The 15,530-nt window shown below is 43.9% G+C and overlaps 1 protein-coding gene across 1 annotated transcript in view; it reads left to right on the top strand.

Annotated features, from left to right (window-relative positions):
* LOC134813693 (protocadherin gamma-A4-like) overlaps positions 1-15,530 on the top strand; it is a 50,354-nt gene that overhangs the window by 24,686 nt on the left and 10,138 nt on the right. The gene's annotated exons all lie outside the window — the stretch shown is intronic.

Here is a 15,530-nt window from a genome sequence, read left to right as displayed (position 1 = left end):
GGTGAGAAATTAAAGCTAGCACACTCAGGAGCTAACTTTTTCAGACAAGCTCAGACTCACACAAAACTTAGCACGAAGTTGTGTTTAATTATGATTAACATTCTCTAAAAATTTGAATCAAAAATATTAATCAGAACGTAAGTTATGGCGCTTTTCCATTCTGAAATAAAATAATTAGTGAGATCTCAGCGAGCTGTTACAATTTTAAGAGATAAGGATGGGTAGACTTTTGAGGCCCACCCTGTATAACAACAAAGTCGGTGCGATTATAAACTAATTACACTGGTTATAACATCAGAGGCATGGAGTTATACGCGAATCTAACTGCATGTATAATACGATTACACCAGTTATTGCACTCGGCTGCGCCTCGTGAAATAACTGCAATAATCGAACTCGGCTTCGCCTCGTGCGATTATTGTATCAATTTCCACTCGGCTGCGCCTCGTGCAATTAATAGTGTAATCGCATTATACGCAGTTAGATTAGCGTATAGTATTTAGTAGCACTTAAAAGGTTTTAGAGGCCCCTTAAAATTCCTAACTTATTTGTAGTATCAGTAACTAGTAGTGTTAGTACAATAGTAATATCTATTATTATTTATCAGTATTCAGTGGAAATTATAGCTTATACTTTGTTGAATAGCTTTATCAGATCCTTTCTCAGGGAGTTTAAACTCAGAACTTAAATCCTACCGCCTAAAACCTGCTCCCTCATTTGCCCCTCTAAAACCTGCTCCCTCATTTGCCCCTCTAAAACCTGCTCCCTCATTTGCCCCTCTAAAACCTGCTCCCTCACTTGCCCCTCTAAAACCTGCTCCCTCATTTGCCCCTCTAAAACCTGCTCCCTCATTTGCCCCTCTAAAACCTACTCCCTCATTTGCCCCTCTAAAACCTACTCCCTCATTTGCCCCTCTAAAACCTGCTCCCTCACTTGCCCCTCTAAAACCTGCTCCCTCATTTTCCCCTCTAAAACCTGCTCCCTCATTTGCCCCTCTAAAACCTGCTCCCTCATTTGCCCCTCTAAAACCTACTCCCTCATTTGCCCCTCTAAAACCTGCTCCCTCATTTGCCCCTCTAAAACCTACTCCCTCATTTGCCCCTCTAAAACCTACTCCCTCATTTGCCCCTCTAAAACCTGCTCCCTCACTTGCCCCTCTAAAACCTGCTCCCTCACTTGCCCCTCTAAAACCTACTCCCTCATTTTCCCCTCTAAAACCTGCTCCCTCATTTGCCCCTCTAAAACTTGCTCCCTCACTTGCCCCTCTAAAACCTACTCCCTCATTTTCCCCTCTAAAACCTGCTCCCTCATTTTCCCCTCTAAAACCTACTCCCTCATTTCCCCCTCTAAAAACTGTGTAACAGGATATGTCACTGTATAATCCAGAGATCCAGCCTGTAATCTATTGTCACATTATTACGTCATGTTCCTATTCAGCCTGTGTAATCTATTGTCACATTATTACGTCATGTTCCCATTCTCCAACATGTTATCTGATACTGACCCTATAATCTGATTAACCAGGTCGGTGTGTTGTGACTTTATTAAATAACAGGGAGCTTTATATAGAGTGTGAGAGTGGACTGTAGCCTAAAAAGGTAGATTTAGGTTGTGCAAGGCTTCTTACTCGTTCACTAGATTCTCAAAATACAGTGTGATTTCATTTCACTTATCACTTCCCGTGTTTCTGAATCATTATCGTTATATTACTATACCGTATTATGTACAGTATACTCAAAACAGTGCAGTGTGCATCAGAACATACATAATTCCATATAAGGTAATGTTAAAGATCACGTGTATACTGTATCTCTATTACTGTATTATATTTCAAAGGACAAAGGGATTTGTTTTCTGTACGACCGCCCACGTGCAAATTTAACAAAAAAATAGTAAGTTGCATTTTAACAGTGTTGGGACGCGCACGTGCACGTGCACATATTATTATTAAAGCAACATTATAATATGTTTTGTTGTGATGTCCAAATAAGGTAATGTTCAATTAAACCTCATCTGAAAGGCCATTACAAGCGTGTAACTAATTAGACTTATTATCACTACAAATACCGTGTAATGTGAGTTCAAATACCGTGTAGTGTGAGTTCAAATACCGTGTAGTGTGAGTTCAAATACCGTGTAGTGTGAGTTCAAATACCGTGTAGTGTGAACCTTGTGTAGTGTGTAACTCTCAGGTCTGAAAATGTTAGGAATGTTTAGACATCGTCTCCGGTGAGAATGATTTGAACAGTAAACAGAAACATGAAGAAGTAATGTTGTGTGTTACTACACTGTATAACACACACTACGTATTATACAGTGTAGTTACTTCAGACCACCACTGTCCACTAAGGAACCTGTATAGGTCTGAGAGTGTATGATAATATGTATTACACTATGTTAGTATAGTGTACTGTGCTTGTGAAGTATTTAGTGAAGTTAGTGTGAACTGTTACACTGTATTATCTGAGTTTAGGAGTAATTTCTCAGTAAGTTGTAGGGGTTTCTAGTTATCTATCTACTGTTACCATGACAACTATCCACTGTTACCATGCCAACTAGTAATCTATATGAAAAACTCTATCAGTCTAACATCTACATCAAATTAACTTGTACACAAATTTGATCTACCAATAATGGTGCTAGATCAGGACACTTTCCAGTATGAACAACACTAGCCCAGGTTAAGATGATGTAGTACACTTTAATAACAACTCCCCCTGGCCCTGCTCCCCCTGCTCCCCAGCCTACTAACCAGTCAGCCTGCTCCCCCTGCTCCCTTACCTAGCCTGCTACCCAGTCAGCCTGCTCCCCCTGCTCCCTTACCTAGCCTACTAACCAGTCAGCCTGCTCCCCCTGCTCCCTTACCTAGCCTACTAACCAGTCAGCCTGCTCCCCCTGCTCCCTAGCCTACTAACCAGTCAGCCTGCTCCCCCTGCTCCCTTACCTAGCCTACTAACCAGTCAGCCTGCTCCCCCTGCTCCCTAGCCTACTAACCAGTCAGCCTGCTCCCCCTGCTCCCTTACCCAGCCTACTACCCAGTCAGCCTGCTCCCTTACCTAGCCTACTAACCAGTCAGCCTGCTCCCCCTGCTCCCTTACCCAGCCTACTAACCAGTCAGCCTGCTCCCCCTGCTCCCTTACCTAGCCTACTAACCAGTCAGCCTGCTCCCCCTGCTCCCTTACCTAGCCTACTACTTCTTAGTAGTACGTTTACATTTTGCATCGATTTTAATAGCTCTGATATATCTACCGATATAAGCAATATTTGCTTGTAACGTGTGTAAGAGCTTAACCTTCTTATTACACCTGTTATACACGGTGTGTATACAAGTGTGCAACACAGTTGTTTTCGAAGGATTATACATATTACTGGATCGATGAGTGTACACGACTTCTCTAGCGATGAACTGCTCATCGGGAAGATTAAAGCTTTAACTCCAGAAACTGAGATTAAGGTCCTCTTAGATGCATACCAAAGCAACAAGTCCCTTGAGCAAAATGTGGACCTGCTAGGTAACTCTAGAACTATCCTTCAGAAACACCTAGCTAATGCGGTAAAGCTTCTCCAGTCTATGGATAGCGACTATCCAGTTCTTGCGGAACGAATTTCTACCCTAAAAAGCGGAAACCACCTAACCAAGGCGGTAGCTGCTACGGCGATTGTGCAGTTTATCCAAGACGCACGTGCAATTCGCTGTCTGAAGTGCAAGGCCGACTTTACCCCCTACTCCTCGGACAACTCGCCCAGCGAAGTAATATGCTGTCGTTGTAAGAGACCCGGTCACCGTGGTTGTTATACTGACACGCATGTTGACGAGGAAATAGGAGTTGTATTTCTGTGCGGCGAGTGTCTCTCCAGCTGGAGTCAACCGTCACCACAGCAAACGGAGCAAATTCTCCCTGTTACTGACCAGAAGGATGTGATAAGCAACAACATATGGTCAAGTTCGGAGACAACCTGTACATAAAATCAGTCACTAATTACACTCATTTCACTGCCATAAACGGTAAAATTAATTATAATTCCTCTGAAAGTTCAAGGGGTACATGCTCTTCAGATATTATACTCCTAACCTTTCTATAATGATATCTGGGTTCAAAATTTAAATAACTCAACCTTGGTGGAGACAGTGGCCACCTGAAAATTACAAAAATAAAGGAGCTGTAAATCACTTATGAAAAAAATATTTACTCCAAATTTCACAATTTAAAGTTACGTAAGACAGGTGGGTACTCAAAAAGTGCCGGTTGAGCAGGTTTGTCTGCTCAACACAGGTGGAGCAGCTCACTGACTACATGAGCTAATATAAGTGACTAGAACCAACCCTCTCATGCTTTTTAATTGCTCCAAAGTCCTAATATTTAATATTATGGGTTATACCAATCATATTTCATAGAATAGGATCCTCAGAATCGGCTCAACCGAGGTGGAGACAGCATAACATGCAGTTCAAAATCTGTTATTCTGTAGTTTAGGAGCTGTAGAGTGACTGTGGCAGTCCATTTGCAATACCAATGATTCTAAATCATCTACCAACTCATATTACAAGGCATCCTTGCTGAAAAGTACACTCAACATAGGTGGAGACTCAAATTTGGCAAATTTTGGCGTAAATTTGACCTCAGAAGTCAAGGTTCTCCACCGCGGTTGAGTGGTTGATGGCTAGTTTGATGAGTTGTATACATGCTAAAGGGTCACCCAATGTTATTTCTTCCTGAAATCAACTGCCAAAGCTCAACTCAACCCGGTGGGGCCAGTTTTAATGCATTTTTTAATGTTTTAATGTTTAATCAACAATTTCTCCACCTTGTTGAGCACTTTTTCACAACTTTGATAGTTTTTTCATTTGCTAGAACACTTTGTTTTAAGACAGAAGGGGTAACAGTTTTATGATCCCCTACAGTAGCAGTTAACAGAGCAGATTAGAATTAGTGGTAAAACCAATGAATTTAGGCATGTTTGACAGGCTTTTTACTGTTTCTTAATGAAAGATCTCCACCCTGTTGAGCGTCAATGGAAAAAACAAAATTTAACGGGAAGTAGAAAAGGCCGAGACGCAACTTTCTAGCTAACCTAGAACTCTCTAAAGCTTTCTCCACCCCTGGTTGAGCAGCTTTGAAAAGTGCATTTAATTTCTCCACTTCGGTTGAGCACTTAAATAAAATATTGATAAAACCATCAGATTGCAAATTTGATGTAGTTTGTGTTACCAATAACCTTTTCCACCTTAATCAAAAGTTTCTTCAACCAGAGCCAGTCTCCACCTTAAATCTCCACCTTTTAAGGGTTTGTTTAATACCACCTGTATCTGCTCAACCGTTCAACCTTTTAATTTTTTTTTTAAACTCAGAGAAAGTCCTGAAAAATGTCTTGTCAGCCATATAATCAGGGAGTTTCATTCTGTGTTGAGCTGGCTCCACCACACACTTCTAAAAAAGTAAAAAATGTACAGGTTGTCTCCGAACTTGACCATATCTATTAAGTCCGATGTGCAGGCTGAATCTGATTCTACCATCAATGCAGAAACCACTGCTAACGATCTGAAAACTAACACGGAGGACAAAGAGATCAAGTCTCCAATCAACGAAGTTTACGATCGCAACATACCAGTTTGTCCTCTACTCTTGAAACAGGAATGCCCGCATGGCATTACTGGACTTACTGATGGCAAGTGCCAACACTACCATCCCACGTGGTGCAAGCGATTTATGCGGAACGGTCCCGGAGGCAAAGATCGTCGCCGCGGTTGCAATCGTGGAGATAGCTGCCGCTACTTCCATACCCAACTTTGCCAAAATGGGCTTGTCTCTAACTTGTGCCTAAACAATGAATGCAAGCTCATTCATATTAGAGGTGTAAAGCGCATCAGCAGCGACAAACCACCCACTAAACCTGTTCCAACAGGAAAGAAAGGGGATGTCCCTCCTGCTCAAGACAATCACAAGCGCAGCAGGAAGAATACATCAACTTCGAAGCCGCCTCAAGAGAAAAATACTTCGAAATATTTTAGCAACAAGGATTTTCTCCAGCATTTGGACCAATTGAAAGCGGATTGGTCGAAAGAGATGTCGTGCATGATTCAGAAATCACTCGAATCAATGATGGCCTCTCATCTACCTCCGCAAACAAGCCCGAACCCCCAGTTATATCTTCGTCCGGGTGTTCAGTACTCAACTGCAGTTCAGCAACCCTACCAACAAGCCCCTCATCTTCCCCAGGGCTACCCTGCACAGCACCTGCAACAGCCTGCTCTCTACCAACCGCTGCTGGGAAAGTAGACCTCAAATCAATACTCCCGATCTCCTCAACATTTCTTCTTAACATACAAGGAATGAATCCTGGGATAAAGAACCAGCAATGGAAGTTGAAATCTCTCCACGAGAATTTAGCAACCAGTCCGCTCCACACTCCCTTCTTTATTCTGACTGAGACTCATCTGAAGCCATACCATGTTGAAGCAGAGACGTGTATCCCTGGCTACAGTACCATCAGAGCTGATCGAGACAAACGTGCTCAAGGCGGTGTAGCTATCTTCCTACACCACTCTATACCTGCTGACACGACAAAAGTGTACTCTAACTCCTATTGTGAAGTTGCAATGGTTCACATCGCTAGCAGTAACTTTCTCCTTGTTGGCGTGTACCGCCCTCCACAGGCACCATTCGACAAATTTGATGACTGTCTGTGTGTGATCCAAGACTTTATAGACCACCTCCCTGGCTCTCCTGAACTCTACATTGCAGGCGACTTTAATTTGCCGTTTGTAGACTGGTCCAGTAAGTCGATCAAACCAAACTCCAGCAAATCGGCTTCCGACACGAACTCGGGACTAGCCTTTATGGAGTTCATATCTTCAAACTTCCTAGAGCAGCTAGTCGATGAACCCACTAGGAAGGACCAAAACATCCTTGACCTGATCCTATCCAACAACTCCGACTTAATCCACGGTTTATCAGTGTCAAAGACGGAGAAATCAGACCACGACATAGTGACCTGTACTCTCCTCCACCCGCAGTTCCTACTTGAGCAACCAGCAAGGAAAGAGTACAGTCCTGCCACAGCACTTGATGACATCAACTTCAATGCTGCTGACTGGGCCTTGATTAACAAGGAACTCACTACTGTAGACTGGTCGACAGTAACCAACCCTTCAACTAGCCAAGATGCTGCATGGGATATGTTTGAAGGGATCCTTGTGCAGATCTGCAAGAAACACGCACCTTCTCATAGCCACAATCGTCAAGCCGCAGCATCTTCAAAAATCCCAAGGTCAAGGGTGGCTCTCCTTAGAAAGAAAAAGCGCCTTAATGCCAGGATCAACTGTATTAAATACAGATTTTGTGGCCCTTCTCCGCCTCGCAAAAATGTCAAGCTTCGCAAGCTGGATGAAGAGAGGGCTGCTGTCGAGATGCTCCTTAAAGCGGACATTAAACAGCAGCGAGCCAGAGAAGAACTTGTTGCTCTTAGTAAGATCAAGACTAATCCTAAGGCGTTTTATACCTTCGCAAAGAGGTTTAAAACCCCTGCTGCATCTGTCGGACCCCTATTGGATAGTGATGACAAGCTCCAGTCTGATCCAGCCACTATGGGTAATATCTTACAGGATCAAAGAAAAAGCGCCTTAATGCCAGGATCAACTGTATTAAATACAGATTTTGTGGCCCTTCTCCGCCTCGCAAAAATGTCAAGCTTCGCAAGCTGGATGAAGAGAGGGCTGCTGTCGAGATGCTCCTTAAAGCGGACATTAAACAGCAGCGAGCCAGAGAAGAACTTGTTGCTCTTAGTAAGATCAAGACTAATCCTAAGGCGTTTTATACCTTCGCAAAGAGGTTTAAAACCCCTGCTGCATCTGTCGGACCCCTATTGGATAGTGATGACAAGCTCCAGTCTGATCCAGCCACTATGGGTAATATCTTACAGGATCAATATGCGAGTGCTTTCAGTGACCCTAAAAAGGCAAATCTAGCCGAAGTCCGGACGTCCAAGGTCATTGAGCAACCTCATTCTATCACAGACATCGACTTTAATGAGCAAGATATCCTCGACGCCATCAAAGCGATGAATCGTTTCTCAGCAGTCGGACCTGACAAGTTCCCAGTCCTAATCCTCAAGGAATGTGGAATTGTCCTAGCTCCTGTGATAACCAAGCTTTGGAAAGCTTCGCTAAGCTCTGGTGAAATAGCTACAAAATTCAAGAACCAGAGTATTATCCCCCTTTTTAAAAAGGGGAAAAGGTCGATTGCTGCCAACTATCGACCGGTATCTCTAACATCCAACCTCATAAAGATGTTCGAGAGGGTCGTCCGCGCTAAGCTGGTTGACTACATTGTAGCTCAAGACATCATCAACCACGATCAACACGGCTTTCAAGCTGGAAGAAGCTGTCTTACTCAACTTCTTCACCACGTCCAAGACATCATGGATGACTTAGATGGTGACGAAAATGCTGATATTCTGTATCTTGATTTCAGCAAAGCCTTCGATAAGGTAGATCACGCTATACTATTGAAGAAGCTCCATATGTACGGTATCCAGGGCAACGCCCACCGCTGGCTGGAAAGCTTCCTCAGTGGAAGAACCCAACATGTCGTTGTCGATGGTATTGAATCTCTCGTCATAATGGTGCTAAGTGGGGTACCACAGGGCACTGTGTTAGGCCCACTGCTATTTATTTTGTATATCAACGACCTGTTCCTAGTTGTAAGACATTGCAAAGTAAAAGTGTTTGCTGATGACTCCAAGCTCCACAAAAACATCAGCTCCCCGTCCGACTGCAAATGTCTCCAGGAAGGTCTCTGTGCAGTATTGCGATGGGCAGTAGCAAACAACATGGAGCTAAACGAAAGTAAGTTCCAACTTCTCCAGCATGGTAAGAACCCTGAGCTAAAGAAACCCTACATTTTACCATCTGGTGCATCGATATCTTCTGATGATGTCGTGAAAGATCTCGGTGTGTATGTTGACAGTGATCTCTCCTGGCGTCAACACATCACAAGAAAGTCTTCTGAGGCAGCGAGCAAAGCTGGATGGGTACTGAGAACTTTCTCTACCAGAGACAAAGACACGATGATGATGCTCTTCAAGACATACGTCCGCTCTATTACCGAGTATTGTTGTGCTCTCTGGTCGCCTCACCTGCAGTGTGACATAATCATGATTGAGTCGATCCAACGCTCATTCACTGCGAAAATAGCAGGATACAAGCATCTTAGCTACTGGGAGCGCCTGAAGCAGCTTGATCTCTACTCCCTACAGCGCCGCCGCGAGAGGTACATGATCATCCTTGTCTGGAAAATTTACTACGGTGAGATTCCCAACAGTGTAAACATTTCTTTCCAACACTCTCAAAGAAGAGGAGTTACATGTCTTCGTCCTCTTGGCGGATCAAAATACAAAAGCATCAACACCATGAGGTTTCATTCTTTCCCTTCAGTGGCCTCTGCTTTGTATAACGTTGTGCCTCACGACATCAAGTCTATCCCAACCTTGCCAAAATTCAAGGCAGCACTTGATCGCTTTCTCCATACCGTCCCCGACACCCCTCCTACCCCTGGATATACAGGGGCAAATGGCAATTCAATCTTGGAATGGGCTGTGAGCAAGACATGATAACGGAGACACCGGTGGTGGAGACGCAAGATGTCTTGGCCTGGGCGTGCTAGCCCGAAACGAACCCAAGGTAAGGTACTAACCAGTCAGCCTGCTCCCCTGCTCCCTTACCTAGCCTACTAACCAGTCAGCCTGCTCCCCCTGCTCCCTTACCTAGCCTACTAACCAGTCAGCCTGCTCCCCCTGCTCCCTTACCTAGCCTGCTAACCAGTCAGCCTGCTCCCCCTGCTCCCCAGCCTACTAACCAGTCAGCCTGCTCCCCCTGCTCCCTTACCTAGCCTACTAACCAGTCAGCCTGCTCCCCCTGCTCCCTTACCTAGCCTACTAACCAGTCAGCCTGCTCCCCCTGCTCCCTTACCTAGCCTGCTACCCAGTCAGCCTGCTCCCTTACCTAGCCTACTAACCAGTCAGCCTGCTCCCCCTGCTCCCTTACCTAGCCTACTAACCAGTCAGCCTGCTCCCCCTGCTCCCTTACCTAGCCTACTAACCAGTCAGCCTGCTCCCCCTGCTCCCCAGCCTACTAACCAGTCAGCCTGCTCCCCCTGCTCCCTTACCTAGCCTACTAACCAGTCAGCCTGCTCCCCCTGCTCCCTTACCTAGCCTACTAACCAGTCAGCCTGCTCCCCCTGCTCCCTTACCTAGCCTACTAACCAGTCAGCCTGCTCCCCCTGCTCCCCAGCCTACTAACCAGTCAGCCTGCTCCTTGTTTCACCCCTCATATGTCATAATATCACTTAGAGCTGGTAATTAATCAGGTATTAATGACATTACTCCACTGCTACCATGACAACTAGTGACCTTGTAACCATGACAACTAGTAAACCTGTAACTCCATGAAACTGTATCCTTGATATGTAAGTAGTGGGGATTATACTGGGACAGTGAGGAGACACAACTAGTACACAACTAGTACACAACTAGTACACAACTAGTACACAACTAGTACCACTTGCACTGTTACCATGACAACTAGTACCACTTGCACTGTTACCATGACAACTAGTACACAACTAGTACACAACTAGTACACAACTAGTACACAACTAGTACACAACTAGTACCACTTGCACTGTTACCATGACAACTAGTACCACTTGCACTGTTACCATGACAACTAGTACCACTGTTACCATGACAACTAGTACCACTGTTACCATGACAACTAGTACCACTGTTACCATGACAACTAGTACCACTGTTACCATGACAACTAGTACCACTGTTACCATGACAACTAGTACCACTGTTACCATGACAACTAGTACCACTTGCACTGTTACCATGACAACTAGTACCACTTGCACTGTTACCATGACAACTAGTACCACTTGCACTGTTACCATGACAACTAGTACACAACTAGTACACAACTAGTACACAACTATAACTAGTACCACTGTTACCATGACAACTAGTACCACTGTTACCATGACAACTAGTACCACTTGCACTGTTACCATGACAACTAGTGACCTTGTAACCATGACAACTAGTACCACTTGCACTGTTACCATGACAACTAGTGACCTTGTAACCATGACAACTAGTACCACTTGCACTGTTACCATGACACCTAGTGACCTTGTAACCATGACAACTAGTACCACTTGCACTGTTACCATGACAACTAGTGACCGTGTTACCATGACAACTAGTACCACTTGCACTGTTACCATGACAACTAGTACCACTTGCACTGTTACCATGACAACTAGTACCACTGTTACCATGACACACAGTCTGAGAACCACTGTACTAATGTGGTTCTAGTGATTCTAGTGGACTGTGTGGTGTAAATAACAAGGCTGGCTGGTATCACTTTCTAGCTTATTTAAAGGCACATTTAGCTTGTAATAAATCAGAGGAGGATTTTTAGTGTGTAGTATTTGAGTGATATTAACGACTAAAGAACGCTCTAAGTGACAAGACTAAGGGACTAAGGGACACACTGTTAGTGACACACTGTTAGTGACATAAATAGTGTGTCATAGTGTGTCACTTAGTCATGTCACTCAATAGTGGACCGTGAGCTGACTTGTAGGTAACACAGTAACCGTTACTAGGTGTTACTCTCAATAAGTGTGACATTGAGCACGTTTGTAATGTATCTCAACTTACCTGTGTCATATTATAACATCATCAGCAATGTTACATCACATATAATATCATCTAGTTCCACTCCTTTCAGGGGGTGTGAGTGTGTGACCTCAGTAACTAAGATAACAGATTACAAATGTTTACCGCTGTAACCCTGAAGCGTGGTAATTACCAGGGACTAGTTGATCTGATATTAGGACTTTGTAATGTAAGCAAGGGGCGGGGACAGGGCAATCTAGTGTGTAACCTTGTGACATGTAGACATGGTAACCTGGTCACACAGAGTGACAGGGGGCACATATCAGGTTAACTGTGGGTTAGATCATCTCCTCGTATAGAGGGGCAGAGGGACTGTCGGCTCTAGGTAACAAAGTAAACACTGTAGTGGTAGTATTGTGTACACTAATACAACGTGAGGTGTCATGTTGTTATGTTGTACCTGAAATACAGTTGTTAACACAATCTAATGCTATTATAAGTTATCAGCTTTCAGTAGAATCTTATCTCAGAACACGAAATATTCGCTAACGCACAGGGCTCTAACCCATGTAATTGTATCATGTACTGGATTCCTCTACAGGTCCACACTGGCCAGGTCTGATTCCTCTACAGTAATCACAGTACTCCACTCAAGTGCTCAATAAATTGACAAGCAATTTGGGGAATTGTTCTAGGCTGACATTTTCAATTAGCAGGGTAAATCTAGTACTGAACTAACCCTACTACTGTAGCCATGACAACAGACCTAGCACTGAACTTAGCACTTACCTCACGTCAAGACACGGAAGAGAGAGAACATTCCTGAATAGCTCTCTCTCTCTCTGAATATCCGTCATCTACTAAAATACTAGCTTGCCAAATACTGCATGCAAATTAAATACTCGTGTATCCGTGATATTAAGAGTACACTATTACCATCCTGCTCTAGTCTCTTCTTAGACCGCAAGTTTAGAACGTGCAGGTTAATAATATTATATATACCTAATATTATATTACTAGTGTAACCCTGACCTCCCTCACCCTCACCCTCACCCTCTCCCTCTCCCTCTCCTCTCCCTCTCCCTCTCCCTCTCCCTCTCCCTCTCCCTCTCCCTCTCCCTCTCCCTCTCCCTCTCCCTCTCCCTCTCCCTCTCCCTCTCCCTCTCCCTCTCCCTCTCCCTCTCCCTCTCCCTCTCCCTCTCCCTCTCCCTCTCCCTCTCCCTCTCCCTCTCCCTCACCCTCTCCCTCTCCCTCTCCCTCACCCTCTCCCTCACCTTACACGTGTAACACCCATACTAACACCCTACGCGCGTGGGGTGGACTCCTGGGGTGGACTTTTATTCAGCGCGTATTTTGTAGCCTGTTCAACTTGACGTTTTGAATCGTTACTATCTCAATGTCACAGATACACAGAATGTGAGGTGATCATCTTAAAGAGAAACGTCTCAGCTTTCACCTGGTGTAAAGTTTATCTTTGTTCTCAAAATATAGCTCGCTCAGTGTGCAACAGAAGTTGACATTACAATAACCACGTCCGCGATCGGTCGTCAGATACCGGAGTCTTGCACAAAATTGGGTCCCTAAATTAAAATTTTATGACACAGTTACGATGAACTAGTGTCTAGGGAAACATTTGGTGAAAATTTGAAGGGTCTACTGTTAATATTGCAAAAGTTATTGAAAACAAACTAGCTTAATCAGAAGTTTTTGGGAAAATTTCAAATTTTGTACGTAGTGGGGTCTACTGGGGTGGACTCTCGCAACGCGCATCTGATGGCGTGGCTTTTTCAACAGCAGTCAGTACGGCCAATATCAGAGCACAAATTATTGTGAGTAAGACCTTAATGGTCAGCTATGAACCCCTCACTAGAATAGTAACCGTATCTAAAAACAAGGAAATGTTATTCCGTCAAAGCTCAAATTTTTTACTCTTCTCAGTGCAGTTACTATGAATGTACTAGCTAAGTATCGTTGATCGTAGCTGCATTACACAGTAGAAGGTAACCAATACAAGGAACAATATACAAGGAAGACTGCTGATTAACGAAGCAATTTCAACGTGAACAGTTCCAAAATACATAATCATGGCGACGATAGTTCAACTTGAACCTTTATAGTTTTTACAGTCTAAGATCACAATAAAATCACGTGAACTGCGAATCACAAAATCAAATCACTCAAATCTGATACAGTCCCGTTACAGTACGCTTTCGTGACAACCTCAACGCTTAAAAAATAAATATTCTGCAGTCTTGTGACCACCGATGGCCCTAACTCTCCCTTGTCCGCGAGGAGCATCGTTGCGACCATGGGTTTCAGTTCTTTGTTCTTCCCACTCGGCTTCGATAGATCGAATTGGCTGGAAGTCAATCTATCAGAAAGACCTTTGTCGATCTCAGGGGCGTGGTAAATTGTGGATGTCGGAGTATAAAGCTTCCTGAAAAGATTGAGACATTCACTCGGTCTGTTGTAAATATCGAATAGTCCTTGTAGGCAGAGATTTAATTTATGTTGGGTTTGATAACTAGAGAAGGCGATTTGATATTCATTGATAGTATAAGAGTATAAGCATATAAGCATAAGTGATAAGTTTATTATATACCCTTTTTATGGTACCTCGATATCAGTATTGAGTAATCATCACTCAAAATCTACTTATTAAATTTATTAACTAAACAAGTTAATGTATTACCGTCCTAGAGAGGTTTTCCTGAGAATTTGAAGTCTTTGTAGGTTGCTGACATGTCTACTAAGCTCTTCGATTGAGGAGTTTTGGACCCCTCGGCGGTCCAAATGATTTATAATGCTGTGGGCATTTTCAACATCTATCGAGCTAAACGCCCTCGCAGCATAACCTGTAGAGAATGAACATGTCAACAATGCAAAGTTCAATGATAAAAATCAGAGTGGCCGATTTCAACGGGCAGAATTCGAATATCATGGCCTTGGGGAATGGACTATTTTTTGTCGATTTTACTAACCAAACTGGCAAACGATTGTTGATTTTCGTCACAGTCTAAAATGAAAGCAAACGTTCGGCCGAACATTTACATGATTAAAAACTTACCGCTTTCTTTCGTTATTATGTACAGACATAGCCGGGCTTGGGTTCCGCATAGATATCTTCTATCAGATTAAAGTTGAACCCACACTTTGCACTGCTCGTGGGAGGGGGAAAGCAAACTGATACCTTTTCCATGAGCATCTCGTGTAGTACCATCATCATTTCGATTCTGATATCAGCTGCAAAATTCGTCTATTACTAAATGCAAGCTTTTCGAACTTCGTATCTTGGAAATAACAACTTCTATGAAAGAACACACACACACACACACACACACACACACACACACACACACACACACACACACACACACACACACACACACACACACACACACACACACACACACACACACACACGCGCGCGCGCGCGCGCGCGCGCACACACACACACACACACACACACACACACACACACACACACACACACACACACACACACACACACACACACACACACACACACACACACACACACACACACACACACACACACACACACACACACACACACACACACACACACACACACACACACACACACACACACACACACACACACACACACACACACACACACACACACACACACACACACACACACACACACACACACACACACACACACACACACACACACACACACACACACACACACAGACAGACAGACAGATACACACACCCACAAACACATACAGACATAGACACACAGACACAGCATAAACACAGACACACACAGACACAGACGGACACACAGACAGACACAGATACACACAGACATA

This window comes from Bolinopsis microptera, chromosome 4, assembly GCF_026151205.1.
Source record: "Bolinopsis microptera isolate Bmic1 chromosome 4, MBARI_Bmic_1.0, whole genome shotgun sequence".
Classification (NCBI taxonomy): Eukaryota; Metazoa; Ctenophora; class Tentaculata; order Lobata; family Bolinopsidae; genus Bolinopsis; species Bolinopsis microptera.
Note: the sequence above shows the minus strand (reverse complement) of the source record. Positions and strands in the feature narration are given on the sequence as shown.